Below are 27,475 nucleotides of genomic sequence, written 5' to 3'. Positions count from 1 at the left end.
TTCAACCCCAGAATCAGACCTGATCCATATCTAGGATCCAGAATCTTATAAGGAAGATGGAAAAAAAACTTTGTTATGAATTGAAAACAAAATGTCTTAATATGTATTTATTATTTTATGGTTTATAAAATATTTTAATATTTATTCATCCATTTTATTTACATAATAACTTTGCAAGATAGGCAGAATAGTTATTATTATCCTCATTTTGTAGGTTGGCACAAACACACACACACACACACACACACACACACACACACACACACACACACACACACACACACACAAAGTGCCATGAGTCAGAACAAGAACCCTGCTCTTCTAACTTTGGGGTTTTTTTTTAAGAGTTTGATTTTCTTCAATTAGCTTTTGTGTTTCCGTTTTCAATTCATTAATTTTACTTTTAGATGAATTGCTTTACTTTTAGATGAATTTATTTCCTTTTAGATGAATTTCTTTCCTTTTCCAGTTAATAAATTTTATTTCCATTTGGTCAATTTTACTTTTAAAGGTATTCTTTTCTTCTTCTGAATCTCTCCCATTTCTTTTCTCCATTTTTCATTCCCCTCTTCTTTGGTTTTTAAAATACTTTTTGAAATCTTCTAAGAGATTTTTTTAAATTTTGAGATCAATTCAAAAACCACTTTGAGATTTCACAAGTAGGTATAGTCACTGCTTTCCTCTTTTGAGATGGTATTTTAATCATCCAGAATAGAATGTCAATGGTAAGCAATTTTTGTTTTTATTGTTCTCATTTTGTTAGTAGAGCTCTGCTCCTGTGGTATAGGATATACAATCCCAATTTTTTTTTCTGCTGAGGGCCCAGTGCTTTCTGTGTCAGAGTAGCCCAACACCACACCAGTGTTCTGGGGCTCAATCCTTGCTCACCAAACCATGATTTGTACCCTCTCTACTGGCCTGCTGAGATGGGACCTGAGCTATACTGTGGTTAAGAGCCTCTCACTGGCTTCCCAGCTCTCCCATCCCTTTTATCCATGTGAGACAGATCTTTTTCCTGCAGTTTTTTCCATATATCTTGAAGATATATTATGTTTCTCTCATATAATACTGTTTTTTATGGTGAGATTTTATGATTTTAGTATCTGTTTAGAGGCTTCAATCAAATTTATTTTGGGAAAAGCCCTGGGAAAAGCTCCTAGCTTCATATCACCATCTTGACTCCACCCTGGAAGTCTTCTTTGTTTTGGTTTTTAATTACATTTTTTTCCTCTAAACCAAAAAAGTTTAAAAAAATCACTGTGGGCTGGACCCAAGGCATGAATATTAATGTGTCATAAAGATCATTCAAAAATTGAGACATTCCTTTCTTGCCTGTCTTTTCCAAATAGATCAAAGTAAATTGGTGAAGTTCCAAGTAAGTCTCATATTAGTGGCAATCTAAATTGCTATTTCCTTTCACTCATATGACACCCTAGAAAATACCTTTATCACCAGTAACCTGAACTCCTAATTGAATTTTCTATCCTATGACCATTCCCTATGCAAACCAGACTCCTCAGAAGTACCAAATTCCTAAAGCACTGATCTGACTCTGTCACTCCTACTCTATAAACTCCACCAGTTTTCTATGGCTTGGAAATTCAAATTCCTCTGTTTGATTATTAAAACCTTCATAGTTTGGCTTTAGTGTATCTTTCCAGATACCGTATATTGCTCCCTCTTATACATTCTGCTTTCTGGTCAAACTAGCCAAGTTGCTGCTCTTCCTCCACACATCCTTTCACCTTCTACCTTGGTATCTTTAAACAAGCTTGTCTCCCAAACCTTCCACATCTCTATCACTTAATGTCATTCAAAACTCAGATCCAGTGTTACTTTCTACATGAAACCTTTCCTGATTCCCCCTGTCTTTAAACCAGAAATTTAAATGTATTTTATACCTATGTTGTTTCATATTTAAAAATATAAGCTCCTTGAGGCTAGTAATGGGCTATTGAATGTAGTTTTTTACATTTCATCTCCCCCATTAGACTGTAAATTCTTTGTGAGTAGGCATAAATTTCTGCCTTCCTTTGTACCATACCACTTAACACAGTACAGGTGCATAATAAATGTTTATTGACTTGTTATTAGTTGATTAGATAAAAAGATTTTCAGATGCAGCTTGATTCTTGGAGATAATCCACATCCTGCACAGCATTCTGTTTGAAGGGCAAAGTAAGTGAATTTCCTAGACCACAAAAGTCCAATAGAAGATGTTTGAATGCAGTTTGTATTATTTTCCTCATCTATAAAATGAACTGGAAAAATAAATGGCAAATCACTCCAGTATCTTTGCCAAGAAAACTCTAAAATGAGATCATGCACATGACTGAAAAAACTGAACAACAACGATTATTATTATTATTATTAATGACATTACCTGGTTCATTTCTTCTCTGTTTAATTACTACTTATTACTACTTTTCAATCTCCTTTTCTGGCTCAACCAACCATATCCCATATCTCAACTGTAGGTATTTCTCTGGTATCCCTTTTCTTTTCTCTTTACATTACATTTACTTTAGCTCCCATGGATTTAGGTATCATCTTTATACTAAGAACTCAGACTTGTTTTAATTTGCATTTCTGTAATTATTGATGATTTAGAACAACAATATCCTCTAATGGGAATGTCAGCTGGCACACATTTATACATATACAGAATAAATACAAATAAGTGAAAAGTATTAACTGCTAGGTAATTTGGAAGGGAAAATCCTAGCAGTAGGGCCATGGGAAGGTGAGAAAAAGTTTCAGTTAAAAAGTGGTGCCAGTTATGTCTTAAAGAAAGCAATAGGTTCTATGAGGCAGGTAAGGAGGAAGTGCATTCTAGGAATGGTGGCTAGAAAGTGTAAAGGTATGATAATAGGAGATAGAGTGTTGCATGCTAAGAACAGAGAGAAAGATGGTTTGACTAGGTCAAAGGATGGTAATGGGGTGTAATGTTCAAAATATATGGTTCAGGTTGTGAAAACTATTAGAAGTTAAATAGAGAAACAAAGAGGCATTAAAGAATTGAGTAGGGTAAAAGAGATTGGTCTAACTACATATATACTAGAAAAATTATGAATAAAAATATGGGTAATCTTCACTATGCAACTGGGACATGTAACCTATCACATTAGTCTGATTAGCTTGAACTAATTGTATTATATTTTTATATTAAGAAATTGTGGTAGAAAACAATCAAGAAACAGTCCGGTGGTTTCAAGGATACCAAACAGCACACCACCACAATATTTTCCTAGGGATGTTAGGTCCATGATCTCAGAAGAATCATAATTACAAGTAGTCCAAAAGGCAACATAAAGATATATTGTGAGCATAAATAGGCTACAACGTTATCAACATAACCTGTCCATGAGAAACATCATAAGATATTACTTTTGCAATATTATAAAAATGAGAAATAAAAACAGCATAGCCAAGTGGTATTTCTTGGAGATACAAAAGAAGGTTTTTAGTGTATTGTCCTCTAGGACTGGGGTCTATGGGGTATTCATGGAGGACTAGCACCTCTGGATTGAAGGCTTGCCAACCACTTTTCAGAACTGCTCATCCACCTTTGGTGTTCTGTAATTCAACTTTCACCTATGATTCCAAGAAGTTGTAGAAAGTACAGAGGGTACAACCTTCTAAAACCATTTTGGCAAATGAGTTAAACAAGGTTAAGGGTAGCCAATAAGGCTTCAAATACATCAATAAGTTAGGGGAATATCTACCTCAAGAAGACTTTCTCTTAGCAGAATGGACAGATTTGGACAGTTTGTTTCAATGGCCATAAAACCAGCTGAAGGCACTGAGGAGTGCTTAGAGGATCCCAGGTCATTGCTAGTCATCTTGACTTCTGTCTTTCCATTGGACTTCCATGACTCTGAAAGAGTGAGACGTATAACTTTGTGCAACTGTGTCTCATTTAAATTCAAATAATTCACAAGTCAAGAGATCACCCATAATGTCATTAAATCTCTTCAAAAACAAAGAATAAACAACAAATCCTCTAGGGAGGATTTGGGGTATGACATAAGCAAGAATAGCATAGGATTAGATGGTATAAAAAGTTTGTATATCAAACCAATTGCAAAATTTATTCACTTAAGCACCTTAGATTTTGCATAAATACCTTTTGTTAGGTGCTTAGAATTCTAGATATGGACATTTTTACCCTCAATGACAGAAGAAAGTCATCAGAGTACTTGGAAAATGGAATGAAATTAGCTTTACTAATTTTTTTGTTATTGAGCAAAATTGGTTTGTAAAATTTCAAAAGACTCTTGGGCTACTCCAAGACCCAAGCCTGGTAAAATTTTTACTACCCACACATATTACAGCTGTATCTATCTCCCCTCTGGTACCCTAATCACTGAAGCTGTGCCAGCTGTGAAACCTACTATCCCTGGCTATCCATGCCAAAAGGAATTCACTACAATGTTTGGCACATATGTGCTCTGGGTTCACTCTCTGAGGCTGTACTCCCATTGGCAGGCCAGGTCCCCAGACTGAAGCAACTGCTCCCCTCTGTTCAGGGTTCTAGGGGTAAGCCTGAGGAATTGTGAGATTCTTTCTCTAGTTCTATTGGCCATCTGTTGTATGCTCTCCTAAAATCAATTGACTGGTTAAACTGAAAATGTTTATAGAATAACAGTAACACCTGGTATAGTAGTAACACAGATCTTTTAAGTGTTTTATTTTGTCTTGTTTTGTTTTGTTTTTCTGGAGTTATTTGTTGTCTATTCAAGTAGATCTGCCCTGAACTTTTACTTAAACTTTCTCTACTGCGTTTTTAAAAGTACTTTCCTATTCATTTACTCATCTGATCCTCCATATATTCCTCTGAGGTAGCCAGGACAGGTATTACTAGTACATTTTACTTATAAAAATAGGAAAAATAGGAAAGAACTTAAGTGATTTGTAGGGCTCTGACTAGTAATTCTGACATCTACTACTACTACTACTACTACTACTACTACTACTACTACTACTACTACTACTACTACTACTATTACTATTATAATTTTGTGAAGAACTTTATGAATATTACCTTATTTTATAACCTAGGAGGTAGGTAGATACCATTATCTCCATTTTATAGATGAGGAAAATGAGGGAGTATTTGGGGGGAGAGAGAGAGAGAGAGAGAGAGAGAGAGAGAGAGAGAGAGAGAGAGATTTTTGTAGAGTAAAAGGGATGTTAATAGAAGGTTTAATCTGCTAAAAACATATGGAAAGGACAGAATCAATGATGTTTGTAGGGGATTGGCTTTTGTAAGGAGAAAGGTTTCCACTTCATCAGAGACTGGAATAAAGCAAGACAAAGTAGGAGGATGCTATCAAGACTTGTAAACAGAGTGAGTTGTAAACAGAGAAAAGGGAACTTACAGTGAATGACTTATTTTCTCAGCAAAGTACAAATTGAGGCCCTTTGCTGTGAGGTACAGGGAAGAGGATAGTGTATGAAGGCCGAGGAGAAGAGAGCATTAAAATTGCTTCTATGAGGAATGAGACATGGAAAGCCTTATGATCATTCATAATATTTTTAAAGGGGATTCTCATTCAGGCAAAAAGACGAACTCTAGTGGCCCCCATCTCTGACTTCTGTGCTTTACTTATCATTACACTCTAACTCAAAGGTTCCTTCCTTTAAATTTCATTGCATCTCTCAGTCTAATCCTTTACCCTTGTCCTTCTGAAAAAGCCAACCCCAACTTTAACTCACATGAACAGTTCTTTTCTTTCCTTACCTAGCACCAGACCCTCATGCCTAGGAGGTTACTGCTTTCACCTGACATTAGTAAAACTGATCAAAACTCTTTTAAGATGTTTCCTCAAAGAAAATTAAAGCATGGATGTATAGATCAAATATTAATTGTGTTTTTAATTCCCTGATTCTTTGAGAACTATTCACTCCTCTCTTGTTTACTATAATGGATCTGGAATCTAAGTGTTGTCAGTACTTTCTCCAGTGGTACAGCTCACAATAGCCCTTTTTGACATGTGAAACTGTTGTCAATATTCTTTCATACATTCTCCACAAGTTGTCCTACCAATGTTCCAGAGACCATACTCTTCATCTCTAAATATTAGTGGGTATTAATGAAGTACACAAACTGCCTACCATCTCTCACTACCTAATTCACCTTCTTTTCTGAAAATTTGTCTTTCTCTTTGATGATATGTTTTGTACTGCCCCATGTTACTACTATGACTACTACTACTACAACTACTGCTACAACTACTACTACTACTACTACTACTACTACCACTATTACTATTACTATTATAATTTGTGAAGAACTTTATGAATATTATCTTATTTTATTCTTACAACAAACCTAGGAGATAGGTAGATACTATTATCTCCATTTTATAGATGAGGAAGATGAGGGAGACAAAGCTTAAGTAACTTGCCCAGGGTCATGAAGCTAGTAAATGTATAAGTCTGGTTTTGAACTCAGGTCTTCCTGACTCCAGGTCCAGTACTGAAATCATTAATAGTTTGATGAAGCCTATTTTCTAACATCCTTGGGATATATTTGGAGTATTTCAGCTATTTTCATCTTTTTTTTTCTTAAGTGCCATTCAAGAGATACAATTTGACAAATTTGTCCATGTGAATCAAGTGCTTAATATTTTGTCTACTTGTTTACAAGCTGAGAAGGCTGCTGTATGCATCCTCAGATCAATTGCTATTCAGCAGTGGGACATAAAAGATTTCTAGGACAGACTGCTGAAAGCTTGACAATCACCTATTATGTCCCTAATTCTTAGTAATTCAATTTTTGTCTTTGTATTTTCTAAAAACTTTCCATAACTTACATTAGCATAGGATTACTGCTGAAGAATCCCCAGGTTTATGATTAAGATGGGAATAAGTGGCACAGGATCTAGGCTCTAGAAAAACTAAAGATCTAGGACATGCTTTTTGGCTCCCTGTGCTCACTAAGAATTACACAGAAAAGTTGTCAACACTAGGATTGTTTTAATGAGCACAACTGAAGGTGTCCTTCTCAGCTGACATTTTAGTCCTCTGGGAAACACAACTCAGCAGGACAAAAATGTCCACAGGCCAAAGATTATGCTCTTGAAGAGAATATATGGGCAGAAATGGAAAAGTTTATGGATCATTTTGCAGAACAAGCTAACAATGAAAGTAATAAGAAGTTTTGTTCTAGACAAGTTATTTTTCTGGTCTGTGGATAAAAATTGCTGTGCATTGCTAATCTGAGTAATTCATTGTATATACAGAACTGAAAGCATTTTATGCAAAATGCTACTTTGAAAGACAACGAGGTAAAATGTAAATATGTATATTCCTAGACATATACATGAAATTAATGTGTGTTTTTCTTTAGTACCACTCTAATGTCTCACTGAGGCATAGAGGTAACCTTGAGATTTTAGAGACTAAGCTAATGGAATATAAGTTCTGTTAATAAATGTGGTACAGTGGATAGGGTACTGAACTTTCAAGTCAGGAAGACCTGGATTTAAATCCCACCCTTAAATCCTTACTAACTGTGTGATCCTGAGCAAGTTGCCTAATCTCTGTGGATCTCAAATCTCTCATTTGTAAAAATAATTCCAATATTTGGCAGTGATTCTTTGTTTTTCTAATGTATTTTGATGATCTTAAAAGAATGGAAAGAGAGGTGAAGAGAATAATGAGAAAAGGAATAAGAGAAAGGAATGTTTGAGGAAATTATCTCAATCAAAGTGCACTAACAAACATGTATACAAACAAGGAGGGGTTGGATGGGGATAGCTGACATTTGAACCTCACTTTTATCTGAATTATTCAAAGGAAGAAAGAACACATGAACACATACATTTGAGTACAGAAATTCATTTTACTCAACAGGGGAATCAAAGGAAAAATAAAGAAGGGAGAGGAATAGATAAGTAGAAGGGTAAGGGATTAAGGAAGAGATTGGTCCTAAATAAAATAAATTCTAAGGATATATAAAAATATTTATAACTCTCTTTGAGGTGTCAAATAATTGGAATCTGAAGGGACAACCCTCAAGTGGGGAAAAGATTGTGGTATATGGATATTGCAGAGTGCTGTTGAGCTATATGAAATGATGAAGGGGATGACTTCAGAAAAACATGGACAGGTTTGCATGAACTGATTCAGAGAAATGAACAGAACCAGAACAATTTTAGAATGACAACATTATGAAAAAAACAAACAACTTTGAAAGAATTAATGTTTCTGATCAGCATAAAGCTCAACCACAATTTCAGAAGACTAATGATGAAAAATGCTACCCACCTCCTGATAGATAACTCAGAATCCAGAAAAAGAGATACATTTTTGAACACAAATCATCTATACTATATCACCACTGTCATTAGATGAGACAAAGTTCAAATAGCTAAATCAGAGAAGGATAACATACAGAAGGAAAATTTTGTGCCAATATAATTAATGAACATTGATTCAAAAAATTTAAATAAAATCTTATCAAATAAATTATAATGATTTATCTAAGAAACTTATTACTACCAAGTTAGACTTATTTCAAGGATGGTTCAACATTAGGAAAACACTCAATATAATCATGTTAAAAACAAAATCATCTAAAATTATGTAATTATCTCAACAGATACAAAAGACATTTGACAAAGTACCATACTTAATGATGCTAAAGCAAAACAAAAAAGTATAGCATACAGGGTACTTTTTTATATCATAAAAATACCCATCTAAATACAAAATTAAACATAATATCCAATGTGGATAAGTAGGATTTTTCTCAATAAATAGAGGAATAAAGAAAATATGCACTCTCTCCCTTATATTATTTGATATTAATCTAGAGATGCTACTACTAACAGTAAAATGAGAGAGAGAGAAACTAAATGCAAAAAAATAGGTAAAAAGGAAGTAGAACTGTCCCTATTTGTTAATGACATGAAGATTCACTCAGAAAATCCTGGGAAATTGACAAAAAGGACTATTGGATCTAGTAATAGTTTCAGTAAAGTTGTAGCCTAAAATAAATCCTAAAACTCAACAACTTTTTCTAAAATAATAGCAAAAACAAGAAGGCAATAATAAGGAAATCCCATAGCAAATTAATACAAATGCATAAAATATCTGGGGATCAATCTACCAAAGGACATTAAATATTTGTATAGATTCAATTACAAAATATTCCTTAATAAAATGAAGAAAAATATAAATAAATGGAAGAATATTTAGTGTTTGTCTATAATAAAAATGACTATTATCAAAGATAAATTATAATTTCCTATCACCTCAATGAAAGTGTCAGATACTTTACAAAATTCAATAAAAACACTTAAAAAATTCATTTGGTAAAAGATATAGCATATCAAGGAAAACAGTACAAAAAGGGATAACAACAGATTAAAACTTCATAATACTTCTAAACATCAAACTCTGAAATAAAGTAGCAGTCATCAAAACCACCTGATAATGGTTAAAATATAGAGAGGTAAATTTATAAAACACATTGGATAAGGAAGAATCCAAAGCAATTGAACCCAATAATGCAGTTTTGATGACCTGGAAAATATACATTTCTTAGGAAAGAATTCCCTAATTGATAATAATTGATAATAACTTCTAGGAAAACTGGAAAATAGTCTAGTAAGAACTAGGTTTATACCATATTTTAAAAATACATACTAAATGAACATATATAACCTTAATATTTAAAAATCATATCATTAAAAAAATCAGAAGAGAACCAGAGCATATTCTTTTCACACATATGAGTAAGATGCATTCTTACCCAAATGAGAAATAAAAGCAATTATGAAAGAAAAAGATATGTTTAATTCCATGAAACAGAAAACTATTGCAAAAACTAAATTAATGAAAAGAAGCAGTGGAATGGGAAAAAAATCTTTGTATGAAATTTTCTGATCAGAGTTGGCATCCTAGATATAATATATATATATATATATATATATATATATATATAAAACATGTAAATATGTATACATATTCTTGTCTACATAGTGGTATATAAATATGTATGTATACATATATAAACAATTAGTATTCAGATATATGATCAAAAACCATTTCTGAATAGATAAGTGGTCAAATGATCTGAACAAGATTTTAATTTATTATTCTTGCTAACTTGGTGCCACATTCAACTGCTACTGTAGTTGGTGTGTCTACCTGCCAAAAGACTATAAATGTTGTCAGTATTCTTTAAATTCTTTAAACTTAAAACCAAGTGTCAAGGGAATGACATACTCATTTAATATCTGTTCTTCAATTAGGGTTCACACATTGCCCGACTGAGATCTGGCCTGCCTAATTCAAACACTGACCAGAATGATGAAGCAATGTGTGACTAGTTTAAGCTCTTCTCCTAGAAGATTCAAGGACCAATGCAAAATGCAGCCTACCTAGGATGACAGCTAGTGTTTTTCTTCTGTGCTCTGTAAGGTTGTGATATGTAGAGAGATTATGGGGTTTGGGCAGCAATTCAACTTCAACCATTACTAAAACCACTCCTAAAACATACATTTATATACTTTATAGCACTGGAAGGGGAAGGAGAGAAAAGGGACTATGGGAAAACACTGACTCTAACTAAAGTAAGGCATGACAAAATGAAGCTAATAAATTGTGTCCAAGTAGATTGTCCATTTTGCAAAAGAAATGGCTCATTGTCTGCATGGCAAATACAACAGCCAAAGATTACAAGACAAAGTTTTTGTATGAGGAGCATCTCGGTGTTGTTAGTGAGGGGATTATTATCATTGATGCTGTGCAAGGGAGGGCTGTTATTTTCCTCCCTTCTGATGCCATATCCAAAGACATTAAAAAGAGATTTGAAATCTGCAGAATTCTTATTCCCTAAAATCCTAAGCCCTGCCTGACAGTTGGGGGCATGCTAAGACAATAGAAAGCTTTTAGCTGAATGGCATGGGCTCTCAGACAGTCAAGTAGACCTGGTCTTCAAGAAAGATTTTAACATGTTAAGTACCCAATGTGTCTCTAAATCCTCCCATCTTGAGAGAACATAAACAAGGATTTTTTTCTCCCTTTTGGTAGTTAGCCTATTAAAAAGTTTGTATTTTGCAGACAGCTCAAATTTCAGGCATCTGAAGAAAAAAAAAATCTCCTCGGGGACCTCCATACACACTATAAACAATTAGATGTTACATCTGGAAGCATCAGCAAATGGATTTCAGTGATTCACATATGAATGATTCTTACTAGGATATAGCTATGGCTGAAAGCCTAAGAAATCTCAAGCTAGTCCATAGTGTTGCTCATGAGAATAAACCCCCAAATCCAAAATGATTTTGGAAAAAAATTATGGCTGTTTGGAAGAGGAAGGTGCTGGAAGTGGGGTGGCTCCTTCCTCAAGTCTCCATGAGGTTATATTATAGAAAGTTCTGACAAGGACTTTTGTTTGATTTATCTCACATAGACAGCAGGTAGTCTCACTGAGAAAAGTAGTTTGGAGGCTTATCAATCTAATTTAGCAAACTGGACCCAAAAATAATATCTGAATGCACCCAAAACAAGCACTGGGTGAGATCTAAGCATTCCTTTCAACCATCCAGCTTCCCTGGATGCATCACAGAGATGACCTGGACTTCTACAGTAAGCTCTTTGGGTTGCACAACTCTCTAGTCAGAGAAAACTAGGTTCAAATTATACTTACAAATAATAAATCAAATATTTTATTGACAATAAACTGAGGTCATTTTGAAAGAAAATCTTTTAATATTTGATTATCAGCAAAATCTATAGTGTAAAATTCAGCTGCATTGGTTCAATTTGCAGAAAGAAAAAAGAAATGTCACTGATATGCCCAGCTTTTCAGGTTGATTCATAGAAAAGATCAAGCATGAAGGCAAATGAAATCATTACTGTGTTCCTTCATCTTTGAGGCAACTATAGGAAAATAAAATCAAGTGCCTCTTGTCTTTTTTGGTAATCACTGACAGCAAAAGCATTTTCAGACTTACAAAATTCACAGCATATATATTCTCTCATTTAAGCTTCACAATAATCTTGTGAGCATTACTGTTCTACAGATGAAGAAAGTGAGGCTCAGAGGCATTAAATGGCTTGTCCATGGTCACCCAGATAGTGCAAGGGGGTCAGAATTCGTGCTTAAGGTTTTCTTGTTCCAAGTCCTGCTTGCTACTCACTAATCTATGCCATTTTGCTTCTTTCTTTTAGGAATTCCTATTTAAATCTCTGAATGAGAATCAGCTTTAAAATTTTAATATCCATGAACCTTAAAGGAGGGCCTAATTATTTTGAAAATAAATATATTTAGGAAAATGTTTAAGATCCTCAGCAAAGAGGATGCATGTGTGAGCATAATTTCATCCTCCAATGAAGATGGGATCTCATTGATGTGAGCTATGATGAGCTGGTATCATGAATCTACCAGTATTTTCTTATTCTAAACAATAATTATCCATGTCTTCCCATAAATAATGGAATCAAAGCATTTTGTAATTAGAGGTAAGCACAACAATCAATCAGTCTAATTCAGACACTAAAAATATCCAAAGAGAATTTTCCCAATGTATTCCCCAACATTTAACATTCATAGATCCTAGAACAGCATTTAGTTTATCCATCTGCTCTCCTTTGTCTCTACTATATGTTCAGCCCATCTTTTTTTTTTCTGATCAGCATTTCCCAGACAATGTCTTGTATACCACTTCTTGTACAAAAGTCACTGTTAATGAAGTCTAATTATCCCAGCCATGCATGGGCAAAGACTTATTGCATCTGAGATCACCTGAAATTTCAATTCTTAGAAGCTGGTGATGTTTAGATATTTAACATCACTGGAAGAAAAATGATGTTAAAAAGAAAAAGGTCTAACAACATGAGTACATTTCCAGTAAATGGTAACATTAAAAGTTTATATGGCTAAACTCAAGTCTTTCTAAAAGTGCTACATGAAAAATGGGAAATTATATCAAATGAAACATTTTTTAAAAAAAAATATGGAGGAAAGCATCTAAAACAAAATAATCCTGATGAAAAAGCAAAAAGACAAAATAGTAATGACCTGAATCACTGTCAGAAGCATAATAGCTACTCTTTCTTGTCTCATTACTGGTCCTTCTCTGAGTTAGTCCTAATGGGAAAGGATGAAACACTAAATCTACTAGCTTGGTATTGATGCTATCTGGGTCTATGCCCCTTGGCTGCTGCAGCTGTTGATCAGTTTGCCACTGATGCACTCCCTCTATCCATACTGTGGGCTCTTAGTGGCCTTACTCATTTAGCTCAACACCTATTCTAGTTCTCAGCCCATCTAGGAATATACAATAGATAATTACTTGTCTGTGTCTATATAACCTGAAACTGCATAGAGAAGAAAGAGTCAGTAAGTTCTTTGTTCTAAATTCTATAATGCAACAAAAATTGTAACCAATAACAAGATTAAAAGAAAGGATTTAGACAAATGAAAACTAAATAATATAATCCTAAATAACAAAAAAATATAATGAATAAATTACAGAAATAATAAATATATCAATATCATTTGATTCCTCCAAAGCATTCCTTATGGGAAAACATATCTCTGATTTGTCAAATCAATAAAAGTGAAAAATACTAGGATTTATTGATATTCTGCTCCAATCTGAAGTTGGAGAACTCTATATAATTGTTAGCAGTCCTCAACTCCTACCTAGGAATCTAAGGAATCATTGTAATAGTAACTTCAGCAACTGAAGAGTCAAGAGAAGTTTAGAAGGAAGGGAGAGGGAAGGGAATAAATATTTATAGGATAGCTACTATGAGTCAAGAACTTTTTTCTTTTAAAATAATATGCCATTTGATCCTCACAAAAATCCTGTTAGATTGAATACCACTGTTATCTCCATTTTACAGTTGAGGAAACTGAGACAAACAAAGAATAAATGACTTGTTCAGGGTCACATAGCTAATAAGGGATTGAGAACAGATTTGAATTCAGGTTTTTCTGACTCCAGGTTGAGCACTTTACTTACCATGTCACCAGTTGTCCCAAGAAGAAACAAAGATAACAAAATTCATCTGAAAGAAAAACTATGAACTGATGTTGAGTGAAGTGAGCAGAACCATGAGAACATTGTGCACATTAACAGCAACTCTCAAGTTCCTCCTTTCACAACTTGACTAAAATGGAAATATGTTAAAAGTGATTGGACATATACAATCTACATCAAATTGTTTGCTGCCATGAGGAGGGGGAGGAAAGGAAAGCTGATAGGAAAATGTGTAACTCCAAAGTTTGAAAAAGGTTGAGTGTTGAAAACTATCTTCGCATGTCATTTCAGGGTCACATATAAAGAAATTTTATAAAGAAATTTTAAAAAACCATGATTGTATATGTACAACCTATATCAGATTATTTGCTGTCATAGGGAGAGGGGAGGGAAGGGAGGGTAATAAGTGGGGAATTCAAAAGCTTGCAAAAGGAAAAATGTTGAAAATTATCTTTGCAAGTAATTTAAAAAAATAAAATGAAAAAAGAAGAAACAAGGAAGTGGGAAAACTTTTATCAGCCATTTCTGATGGAGAATGTGAGGAAAAGGAAATCATTAAAAACTTTAAAAGACTAAGAAATAATATTGATTAAGAGAACCCCAGGATAAAGCTCTAGGAAAAAGACAATAACTTGACAATAACTACAAAGGAATGACTAGAACATCTGAAAAAGAAAGAGTTGTCCTCAAGGATACTGAGAGCAGAGACAAAATTTATTCAAAGAAATTATGGAAAATGATTAAGGAAGTAAAATTAGAGCTCTATTGAAAATAGAAGCTTAGAAAAGAAGGCAGAAAACCTTACCAAAGTGGACAAAATCCAGTAAGAACTATTGGAATCAAAGAGCAAATTAAAAATAGAATAAAGAGGATATCACCTAAAGAAAATCTAAATTCAACACATCCAGAAATGCTACTGTCAAACTGAAAAGTTTCCAGGTTAAAAAAAGATTTTATTTTTCTTGAGTATGCAAAAATAATTTTAAAATATCAACATTAAACATACATGCATAAAATGGGTGAGCATCTAAGTATATAAAGTAAAAAACTAACCAAAAGACAAAGAAAATTAAACAGAAAAATAATGCTCTTTGGGGAATTTCATGTGACCTTTTCAGACCTAAACAATTATGACACAGAAGTAAACAGATTAATTATCTCAGCAAAACATTTGATAATTGTTGAATAGAACCTTTAAGTGTTTACATATATTGTAACTTTACATGACATTTTTACAAAAGTTGGCCATGTGCTAGTGCATAAGATAGTCATTTAAAATGCAAAAAACTAGAAATGCTACATCCTTTACAGATCATAAAACAATAAAAATTATAATAAATAAATGAAATTTAAAGAAAGAATTTAGACAAATAGAAGCTAAATTTTTTAAAATCCTAAATGATACATGAGGCAATAAATCATAATTATATCAAAGAAAATTAAAATGAAGACAATATGTTAATGCTTGTTTGATTATATCAAAACAGTCCTTGGGGAAAACATATTTCTAATTAGTTACATTAGCAAAAATGAAAGATAAGAGATCACTGATTGAATGCATAACTTTTCAAAGACTTAGAAAATAAAAATAAATAAATGATTAAAATAAATTCAAAAATAATTCTGAAAAATCAAAGAAATGATCTGCAAAATTGAAAACAAAACTAAACTGGAATGATATATAAAACTAAATGTTGAGGGTTTTTTAAAAAAAAAAAACCAGTAGGCAAATTCATTGGCTAATGTGTTCAAAAGACAATAGAGGAGGGCAGCTAGGTGGCACAGTGGATATAGCACCGGTCTTGGAGTCAGGAGTACCTGAGTTCAAATCCAGCCTCAGACACTTAATAATTACCTAGCTGTATGGCCTTGGGCAAGCCACTTAAACCCATTGCCTTGCAAAAAAAAAAAGACAATAGAATAGCAAGTTACCATGAAAAGAAGGAGTTTGTGACATATGTGGATAAAATATGTAATTCCCAATTTTGTGACAAATCAGGAAAGTATTATGTTTATTTTAAAAACAAGGAATCTCTGATTCTGGGAGTTCCTGGATCATTGATTTAACATTAACAAGGACCTTAGGGTCATCTAGTCTAACCCTTTTATTTGGCAGATAAGGAGACATAGAGAGGGGAGTTATCTTGCTCAAGATCCCACAATTCTTTTGTGACAACTAATACTCAAACTCATTTTCTGACTAACACAAGGAATTCTTTCCACTGTCAAGGGCTGCCTCTCTTCATAGGTAACCCTTCTCAAGAGGATGTGTGTTTAAAAATTCCTAGAAAAAGACAAAGATTTTAAGAATGGCTTTTTGATAATGGGAATTTCTGGTAGTATGGTACTACATAGAGGAGACATTTGGGAGTCCTCAAATCACATTTTTTTTACTGCCCTTAAATTACACTATTTAGCTCTATCTATGCATATGATTTTGCTTAGAAATGGTTTTTTTAGGAAAGTGAATATGTTCTTGATAATTTTATGCTCAATATCTATGATGTTTCCTTCCATTTGACCTTCATCTATCAAAGTCATTTCATAATTTCTTATATGAGTCATATCAAACCTTGAGAGTTCTGAGATTTTCTTTTGCTTCCTTAACAACCAAAAACCAACCAAAAGGAAGTTTTTGAAATGCAACTTTATATAGAATGAAAAGCCTAAGCCTTACTTTGTCGAAACCTTAGATGTCATGTTTCATCTGTGAGCACATTTTAAATCAGAGCTATGAACTCTTGAAAATTATAAAATATGATTGGAATGCTAACAATCATGTTGTAAAATGAACTTTTAGACAAGAAAACAATTCAGAAATAAAGCATGTTTTATACATGACTCATCTAAGTGTTTCAAGAAGACAAGAAATTTTGATTTTTTCCACCTCATGATGAAAGTGCTTTTGAACCCAAAGCATTTTTACATTTAAAAAACAAAGTATATTCAAAATTATTGATTGCATTTAGTGTTATGAATTGGCAGCAGGAGGTAAAATATAGAATTTTTACAATCTGTGTCACATCTTATAAAAAAGGGTTACACTAAATTTGGATCTACACCCAAAGGGCAATAAAACTGTGCATACCCTTTGATCCAGCAATACCACTATTAGATTTGCATCCCAAGGAGATAATAAAAAAGGGGAAAAGACCCACAAGTACAAAAATATTTATAGCAGCTTTTTTTGTAATGGCAAAAAGAATGAAAATTGAGGGGATGCCCATCAATTTGACTGAACAAATTGTGATCTATGAATGTGTTGGAGTAGTATTGTTCTGGAAGAAATCTTGAGCAGGCAGACTTCAGAAAAGCCTGGAGAGACTTTCATGAACTGGTGTTGAGTGAAGTGAGCAGAACCAGGAAGACATTGTACACATTAATTGTGTGAACTTTATCAGAGACTTAGTTCTTCTCAGTTTAAACAATGATCAAAGACAATTCTAAAGGACTTGTGGAAAATACTATGCATATCCAGAGAAAGAACTATGGAGTCTGAATGCAAACTATTTTCAATTTTTAAGATTTGTTTTATGTTTTTCCCTCTCATGGCTTTTTCCCTTTTGTTCTGATTCTTCTTTCACAACATGACTAATATAAAAATATGTTTGACATAGTTATACAGATATAACTTACATCAGATTATTTGCTATCAAAGGGAAGGGGGGAGGGAAGAGAGAAGGAGAAAAATGTGGAATTTTACCAAAAAATTTTACAAAAAAAATGTAGGAAACTATCTTTGCATGTAGTTGTAAAAAATAAATTAAATTTTTTTTAAAAGACCCAGTGAACACCAAAAAAATAGAGGTGGGGATGCATTTTTGTTGTGTATATGCCTTTTTCCCAAGGCATATGCACCAGAAAGCAAATAGTTCTAAAAGAAATAATCCCAATCCCAATTCTTCTATATTTGTGTTCTTTGAGAGTGTCAGCATTTAGTACTCTGCCCCCCTGTACTTTCTTTTTTTTTGTTGTTTTTTTGTAAGGCAAATGGGGTTAAGTGGCCTGCCCAAGGTCACCCAGTTAAGTAATTACTAAGTGTCTAGGTGGGATTTGAACTCAGGTACCCCTGACTCCAGGGTCAGTGCTCTATCCACTGTACCACCTAGCTGCTCCCCTCCTTTTACTTTCTTAAAGGACATAAAAAGCATACCAGTGGGAAGTTCTACATATACTAACATGAGCAGTTAAAGGTTCTTTTCTCTTTGCAAAAGTGATAGAATTATGGGTCATGTATTTATGTTACTTACTTCTGGGGACATTATTTCTGAGATTAGGAATGACCTTTAGTTAAAATGTGTACAGGTCTCATAGAAAAGCCTCCGGTTCTTCTGCTCTCCAGAGGTCTTATGGGAACTTCAGGTAAAGGAGTCACATAGATAAGATAAAAGAGAAGGAGGAAAGGTTGTGCCAAGGTCATAGCCCTTTCACCAAACTAGTAGGAAAATGAAATGGAACAAAATGTTATTTGGGAGGCAGAGCAGGAGATCAGACCAGAAAATTGGACTATATGAGAAAAGAAACAATTTTGACAATGCAGACTGAACTAAAAGAACAAGTCTGGTAAAACTAGCAAATCCAGGGGCAGCTAGGTGGCTTTCCTTCCTGCTATGGAAGCTCAGAGTAGGTGAAGGGACTATATAATTCCCTTTAATTGCATATCCTAATGCAACTTGCTATTCCATAAGTTAAATGCCATTTTCTATGCTTTTTAAAACTTCTATTCAGCCACAAGTCATTTGCTATGATTTGTGTCCATGTCTATAAAATTGATAGAGAAAAAGTTAACCCAAAAGAAAGGAGAATTCCCCAATTTAAAATTGGGATGGGAGCAATACACTAATTAACAAGTTTCTTTAATTTTAGCAAGATATCAGTTCCTATTCATATCCTATACTGAATTTTGAACTCAGAGGAAGATCTAAAGAGGAAAGGAGTCAGTAACCACAAGAAATGTGTTTGTTTTGTTAATCACAGTCATTCACACCTGTCTATATAACATTTCTGATTATAAAATTTTAAAAGATTATGTTAAATTAAATAGAACTTTCAAACCAAAGAAAATCATTATCAAATAATAATATATTTATTTATCATTATTATTTACATTTGTTTAATATTTTTCTCATAACCATACCATGAGGTAGATGATGATAGATTATTTTAATATAGCTCCATACAGTTTGCAAATCCCTTTATATAAACATCATCATATTTGATCCTCACAAAATCCTGTGAAATAACCAGAACCAGACATAGAGAAACTATTGGGGGAGATGTGAATTGGTACAGCCATTCCAGAAAGCAATTTGAACATGCTAAAAAGCTAAAAAGTTAATAAACCATGTATACCCTTTGATTCAACAATTCTATTACTAGACCTATACTGCAAAGAAAAAGGAAGAGATCTACAGAAAAAAATATGTATAGTACCTCTTTTTTGTGTATAATGACAAACAACTGGAAACTAAAAGACTACCCATCAACAGACAATGACTGAACAAAAAAATATTATTGTACTGCCAATATTATTATCTCCAATTTATGTGAGGAAAATGAGATTCAGTGAGTTTAAATGACTTGTCCAGAGACATATATATATATATATATATATATATATATATATATATATATATATATATATATAGTGTTAGATCTTGAATTTTAGCTTATCCTCTGCTTATACCAATTTATGCTTATGCTTAACCCTCCTTCTACTCATGAACTGGTCAGCATAGCTATAACCAAGAAATAATTTAATAATAGTACTTATTATTATGAAAAGCAACATAGCAAAATGAAGAGAGCTTTGACCTTGAAATAAATAAGACCTAACTTCAAGTCATGACTTTGGTACAAAATTCTTTAAAAACCTTAACAGAGAAGTTGCTCATATCAATTTAAAGAAGTTTTATATGAGGGTTCTCTACACTGCTGAAATCAAAAGTCCAAAAAAGAAAAAAGTGAAAAAATAAAAATGGAAAATAATGAAAAGTACAATGAATTTATAGTAAAAGTATTTCAGTTCAATCCCAACCTGAACATTTACTAGTTACATGTCCTCAAATAAGTCAAGCAGGGCAGCAGATGCAAAGTGGAGCTAGTTTTTGCTCTCTATAAAAGAAGCTATGGGGAGAAATGCTATGTTACAGAAACAGCTTCACTATTAGGGAAAAGAGTATTAGAGTTTTTTCATCTTCTCCTTAAAATATTTAGATGGATCATGTACAGAAAGAACATGTTTTATCATTGGACTTATTTTATTATTAGTTAATATGTATAAACTACTTCACATATGAATGATTTTGCTACCTTGTTTGAAAAACTTTATATTTTATCTTTACAATCATCTTAACTTCTGCAAATATTCTTTCATGCTGTTCTATTAATCAAGTCATTCTTTAAATAAAGACTGAAAAGGAAGAGAAAGGAACAATTCATTTAAAACAACCAGCAAATCAACTGAATCTGATAAAATATGCAAAAATGCTATACCCATAGTTCTCTATGAAAAAGAAAGAATATACATTTTCTTAACTCTTCTTAAGGGTCAAACTTCTTTTTTTCTTTTAGGTTTTTGCAAGGCAAATGGGGTTAGGTGGCTTGCCCAAGGCCACATAGCTAGGTAATTATTAAGTGTCTGAGACCAGATTTGAACCCAGGTACTCCTGACTCCAGGGCCGGTGCTTTATCCACTGGGCCACCTAGCGGCCCCTGGGTCAAACTTCTTAAGCATTATAATTACTCAGTATTCAATATCTTCCTCCATCCTTCCTTCCTTTCTTCTTTCCTTCTTTCTCCTTTCCTTTTTCCTTTCCTTTTTCCTTTCCCTCCTTCCTTCCTTCCTTCCTTCCTTCCTTTCTTCTTTCTTTCTTCCTGCCTGCCTTCCTTTCTTCCTCTTTCTTTCTTTCTTTTTTCCTTCATTTCCTTCTTCTATCTTTCCTTCCTTGCTTCTTCCTTCCTGTCTTTCTTTCTTTCTTTCTTTCTTTCTTTCTTTCTTTCTTCCTTTCTTTCTTTCTTTCTTTTCTTTCTTTCCTCCTTCTTTCTTATCAATTCATATGGCTGTAGTCATTGTGTATACTATTTTCCTGGGTCTGTTTATTTCAGTCTGAATCAATTCAGACTGAAATGACTTTGCATCCTACAAATGACAAAACCAACGATTCAGAAAGAGTATCAATGTGTGCCTATGCACAAGAACTATACTAAGCACTGGGACACAAGGACAAGGAAGTCAGTTTAAGGACTTGCCATCTAGCATCTGCTACCCTTCGGGTTTCAACTACATGGAACAGAAAAGCCCTTGCCAAAGAAGTTGATCACTTCTGAACTCTCCACCAAACCGCTCATTCAAGCCTTGATGGACTCTACCTCCTTTAGTCTCCTCTTCCTGTTTTTACGTCTCTCCTTTCTTTACAGAGATAGAGAACTATTGGCATTGAATAGCATATATTTTATCAGATTCAGTTATGAAATGATTGCTATTAATGAATTTACTTTTTTTCTCTCTTTTTTTGAGTCTTTGTTTTAATTGGTTGATAATGGAGGAGCAGGAAGAGATATTTGCAGAAGGTAAGATGATTGTAAAGACAAAATGTAAAAAAATTTAAAACAAGGTAACAAAGTACTGCACGCATGTAAAACTATTCATAAATTAAGTCCAGTGATAAAACATGTTCTTTCTGTACATGACCCATCTAATACTTTCAAGATGACAAGAAACTTTGATGCTCTTTTCCCCTGATGGTGAAAATGTTTCTGAATCATAATAACATTTCTACACTAATAAATCAAAACCCAATTAAAACTGCAAAATCCCTTTTTATATATCTTGGAAATTAAAAACCAATATTAATTGAAGTTGCAACTAGAGCAATGTAGGCCATAGTATAAAGTACTGCTTCATATGTGCCCCCATTCTGATGTTTCAACAGAAAGATGGTTCTTCAAATCTTTTATAATGAGCAATTTGAAAAAAAAATGCTAAGTCCAAACTTCCCATATTCAAGTCCTGACTCTCTCACTTACTAACTACATTACTTTGGACAGATTACTTAATCTTCAAGCCTTAGTTTGCTCATCTGTAAAATAAAAGGGTAAGAATGGAAAATCTCTAAGTCTCTTCTTAGCTAATGAACCATTTTTAAAGTTCTGAAGTGCTAGAAATATTGCCAATTATCATTCTTTCCCATTTTCCACTTATCTAGCCAATTCTGCAACCTAAAATTTCCAAGTACTATTTTGTTAGACTCTATTATGAAGTATACCAAGGCTCAGTGTTCTATTGTGCTATTTACCTTACAGCTAGAGAGAGAGAGAGAGAGAGAGAGAGAGAGAGAGAGAGAGAGAGAGAGAGAGAGAGAGAGAGAGAGAGAGAGAGAATCTATCTACCTTGTAAAGAAACTCAGAGAGAGCAAACACTTGTGAAGTGGACAGAATGAACTTACTGTTCAAATAGCAAATAGTCCAGATTAGTTCCACTGCCTACAGTGCTCTGAGAAACCAGGGTTTAAGGCTGGCATGTTTAAACTCTGGATTGTAAACATTACAGACTCTCTGGGTAGGAAAGTATTGTCACATGGTCACTAAGAAAAAAGCACAGAAACACAGGTTTTAGAGTTGAAAGAGAGCAGAGAGTATCTAGAGAAGGACAACAAGGATGATGACAGGCATCACGTTCATTAAATATGAGGACTGGTTGAAGGAACCTGAGAATTTTAGTCTGGAAAAGAGAGGCCTTATGGGGAATGTGATAGCTTAATAATTGAAGGACTAATTAAAAGAAGGATTCAAATAGTTCTACTTTGCCCCAAGGGACAAAGAACTAGAAGAATTATGTTGAATTTTAAGAGACACATATCTAGGAATTATTTAAAGGGGGGGAAACCCTTCAAATATTTAGAGTTATTCAAAAGTGGCATTAGTTATCTTAGAAAATAGTGTATTTGCCTCACTAAAAGCCTTTAGATATATGAAAAAGAGAAAGAAGAAAAATGATGACAGATGATAGATAATAAATGATGGAAAGAGAACAAGCATTTAAGGTCTTAATAAATATTATCTATATGTCTATAAATGCTAATAATGACTGTACTAAATACTAGAGATGCATATAAAAGCAAATAAGATGGTTCCTGCCCTCAAAGAGATTATATTCAAATGGTGGAAGACAACACAGAAAGGGGAACTGGGAGAGAGGAGTGAAGTGGGGCAAAAATACCCTTCAGGGATCATGGCAAGGAGACCTCACTTTACATCTATAGTTCTTCCTGGTTTCAACTCCAAGGAACAAGATGCAGGAACAGTAATTCTGAATATCCTTTCCTTTCCAGCTTCCTTTCACATGTTGTCTTCATTAGATTATAAGTGCCTTGAGGGCAATGACTATCTTTATTTTTCCTATTTATATCCCCAGAACTTAGAATAGTAGGAACTTAGCAAGAATTTTTTTAATGAATAATTATTCAATTAAATGAACTGACATAGTCCTGATAAGACAAAGCAAAAGTCTCAGACTGTCATAGTTTGGGGGGAGCTAGGAATAAATTTTTAGTTTCTGGGGAATGGAAATATTTAGTGAGGACATAATGAAAAGACTTCACTTAATTTCTTCACCCTCTTCAAAGTTCTTTAAATGTATGCTAAATGACTACATGCTGAGGATGTTGTAGGGACAATTCCTGATCAGGCACAAGTACAAGTTGTACTATATTATTTTCAAATCCCTTTCAATTCTGCACTTTTCGATCTTGTGCCTGATATTCATATTCTTTATTTTACAAAGAAAGAAATTTAATCCAAGAGAGATGAAGTGGCTATGGGTTTTAGCCCATAGATTGGAAGTGACAAATATATATATATAGGTCCCTAGGACAAGTCAGACTTTTACATTAATGATCCTTTTCTCTGGGGCAGGGTTTTTAACCTTTTTTGCTGAAAACAAAGGAAATCTGCTGAAACCTATGGATACCTTCTTAGAATAACATTTTTAGTTTTGGGGAAACAGACACATTTTTAGTTTGGGGGGAAACAGGCACAGAATATCCGTGATGCTGCTCCCTATATAGAATAAGTTGAAGAGCCAGTTTTCAAGAGTCAGGATGATGAGTAATGAAAATGATCAGTCATTGGCATTCTGTAACTATTTCTGATTCACTAACCATATGGTGAATGGCAGCCCCTTTAATTGGCTATATCCTCAGATCTCTTTAAATTGCATCTCTTCTCTTGATTTTAGGGGGGTTTTGCTGGCAGTATCCTGTGAGACAGAATGCTTTGAGAGATAAAATGTCGTCCCTTGGAAAATGGACCTTAGTCCTTTGTCTTAAGCATTTATTCTTCATCTATGATGAAGGGATCAAATTCTATAACTTCATGAATTTTTAAACATCAGGTGAACAAGGCAACTGGTGGTCTGGAATTCTAATCCATGCTAGGTTTTACAGTCAGTCCAGCATCAGTACCTGGGATAGCAGAGATGAAGAAGATTCATAGAGTAAATGTGATGTTTTTAGTTGTGAAATTGGAGAGAATAGTTCTATTTAAAAACTGAATTGAGTAATCCCTCTCCCTAAGGGAACATAGGAAAGAATATGCATTTGAGGTGAGTATGTTTGTGTGTATGTGTGTGTGTGTGTGTGTGTGTGTATGTGTGTAAATCTCTGTACTTTACTCTGGTTATATCTTTAAAGTAAATATTCCTTGGTAAAAGCGAATTGATTTTAATTGGTCTTTTGAAAACTGGAGAGCTATACATTCACTTGTGGCTTATAGTGAAAGAAATACAGCTCTTGAAGGCTTAAGACAATGGCAATGGCAAAAATACATTCTAACTCTCTCAAAAGTATTCCCTAGAACCCTTAGTTGGAGAGGTAGTAGAAAAGTGAACCAGAGTACCACTTGCTATAAATGCATACAATAAAATATGTAAAATTACAAAGGATGCCATTATTATGAAATATAGTTATGAAAATATTTTAAAAGCAATGACCCCAAATCTATTCATAATCCTCTTAAGGAATTAAGAGTTCATGTTCTAGAGGTAATAGAGTATAGTAGAAAGAAGAGTTAATCTGCATGAGAATGCAATTTAGTTATATCATGACCAATTGCTATCCCTTGAAAACTGATAATGCAGCATAGTTCTCATTTCTTAGCAAAGAGGTAATGAACAAAGGTCCTTCATCTTCAAACATGGCCAATATATAAATTTAGTTGGATGTATAATGATAATGCTATGAAAAAGAAAGAAAGAAAAGACTGCCCTTGAAACATTAAAAATACATAGAAGAATGAAAAAAGTTGGAACGGAAAGCAAGAAGTATTGTACAAATGTCAAATTTATATTTTAAAATGTTATACATATTAGTAATTAATTATTTTATATATACCTCTTTTTGTATTTCTTTGTATATGGAAATGTCCTTTGCTGATGTTTGTTCATAATTTTTAAAAAGAAATCTTAAAATACAAAAGTAATTCAATTGAATTCAGCGATCATTCATCATGTATACCTACTATGTTTTAGACACTAGACTAAATGATAGAGATACAAAGATAAAGTTAAAATAGTAATAGTTCCTACCTTCGAAGAGTTTATATTTGGGGAAAGGAAAAGCAACCTGTATACAAATTAATAAATGTAAGCTATATACAAATTAAATGCAATTAGCTCTTTTAAGGACTGAGGAGAAGCAAATCAGAGAATATATTTTATAAAATGTGGTTCTTGAGATGAGACTTGAAGGATTCTAGGGATTCCAAGAAGCAAAACTGTGGGGGTGGGGGAAGGAATAGGATTTTAAGAGAGAGTGCTTTGGTCATGAAAGATAACAAATGAAAGACAGAAAAACAAAGACGGGAAATGGAGTGTTATATTTAGGGGAACAGAAAATATATCACCTTAACTAGAGCTTATGCCACAAAGAACAATATTACTGGAAAATTGGATTAGAATCAGATATCCAAAGCGATTGGATTGTGAAAATTTTAATGCCAAATAAATGAGTTTCTGTTTTGTTTTAGAATCTTCCTAAATGAAGATTAACATGTTTAGATGTGTTTTAGGAAGATTAAATTAGCAGTTGATGTGGAAGATGGATTGGAGAGGGGAATATCTGGATCAATTAGGAGACTATTGTAATATTCCAGGTCAAAAGTGATGAGGGCCTGAACTATGGTGGTTTTGGTGTGGGTGAAGAGAAGCAAGCAGTTATGAAAGATGTTGTAGAGGTAGACTAGACAAGACTTGGCAACTGATTGGAAATGGAAGGAGTGAAGAGTCGAGAATGATTCCTGGATTGTAAATCTGAATAATTAGGAAAATGGTGTTAACAAAAATAGAGAAATTAAGAGGATGGATAGGGGAACAAGTTCAATTTTATACATGTTGAGTTTGAGATACCTATGGGACATCCATGTGGAAATATCTAACATAAAGTTGGCAATGTAGGGCTAGAGCTCAGGAAAGAGATGAAGAACAGATATTTAGGTTTGGAAGTCTATTGTTAGGGTTGCTTATTTAACCCTTGGGAGCTGATGAAATCATTGAAAGAGATCATATGCTGGAAAAAAAAATAAGAAAAGAATGCCCAAGATAGAGACCTAGAATAACAGAAGACAGAACACACATGATGATCCTCCAAAGGAGAAGAAGGATTAGTCAGATGGGTCAAAGAATGAGAAAAGTGTCATGAAAACCCAAGGGACAGAGATATCCAGGAGAAGGAAGTTACCAATCCAAATACTTCAAAAATGTCAAAAAGGGATGAGAACTAAGAAAAGAAAATTAGATTTCATAGTAAAGAGATCACTGGTGACTTTGGAGTGAACAATTTCAATCCAAGGGTGGGTAAAAATGTAATATTGCAAGGGACTGAGAAGTGAGTCATAAATAAAATGGAAATAATAATTGCATAATTGTTGGGTTCCCCCCCCTAAAAATATTTCTGTGAAAGGTAGGGCAAGACATAAGACACTCAGAATGCTCAAATCCTGGTTCTACCATCTACTAATTAAATTACTTTAGGAATATCATTTTTATCATATTTATTAAGCCTCAATATTTTCATCTATAAAAAGGGATAATTATACTTTTGCTACTTTATAAGTTTTTTAAAGCAAAATTCCATGTAAATTGTGGGGTTCTATTCAAATGAGATCTCCCACTCTGCCTTTCTTAATTCCATGGAATTTTTTTCAGACTTCAACATTTGGTAAATCCTTTTCTTCTTTGTTTTTCATCCACCTTTATGGTTTATCCCATTTATTGAACTGAACTGCCTAATCAATGTGACCCATACTTTTCAAAGTCCTTTCAAAACTTACCTTCTCCATGATGCTTATTTTGTTATTTATTTTCTAATTATATGCAAAGATAGTTTTCAACATTCATCCTGTTTTGAGCTTGGGAATTCCACATTTTTCTACCACCTTCCCTTCCCTTCCCCACTCCCATGGCAGCAAATGAT

Source organism: Macrotis lagotis, chromosome 1, assembly GCF_037893015.1.
Source record: "Macrotis lagotis isolate mMagLag1 chromosome 1, bilby.v1.9.chrom.fasta, whole genome shotgun sequence".
Taxonomy (NCBI): domain Eukaryota; kingdom Metazoa; phylum Chordata; class Mammalia; order Peramelemorphia; family Peramelidae; genus Macrotis; species Macrotis lagotis.
The sequence above is the reverse complement of the archived record's forward strand: the minus strand, read 5'-3'. Positions refer to the sequence as shown.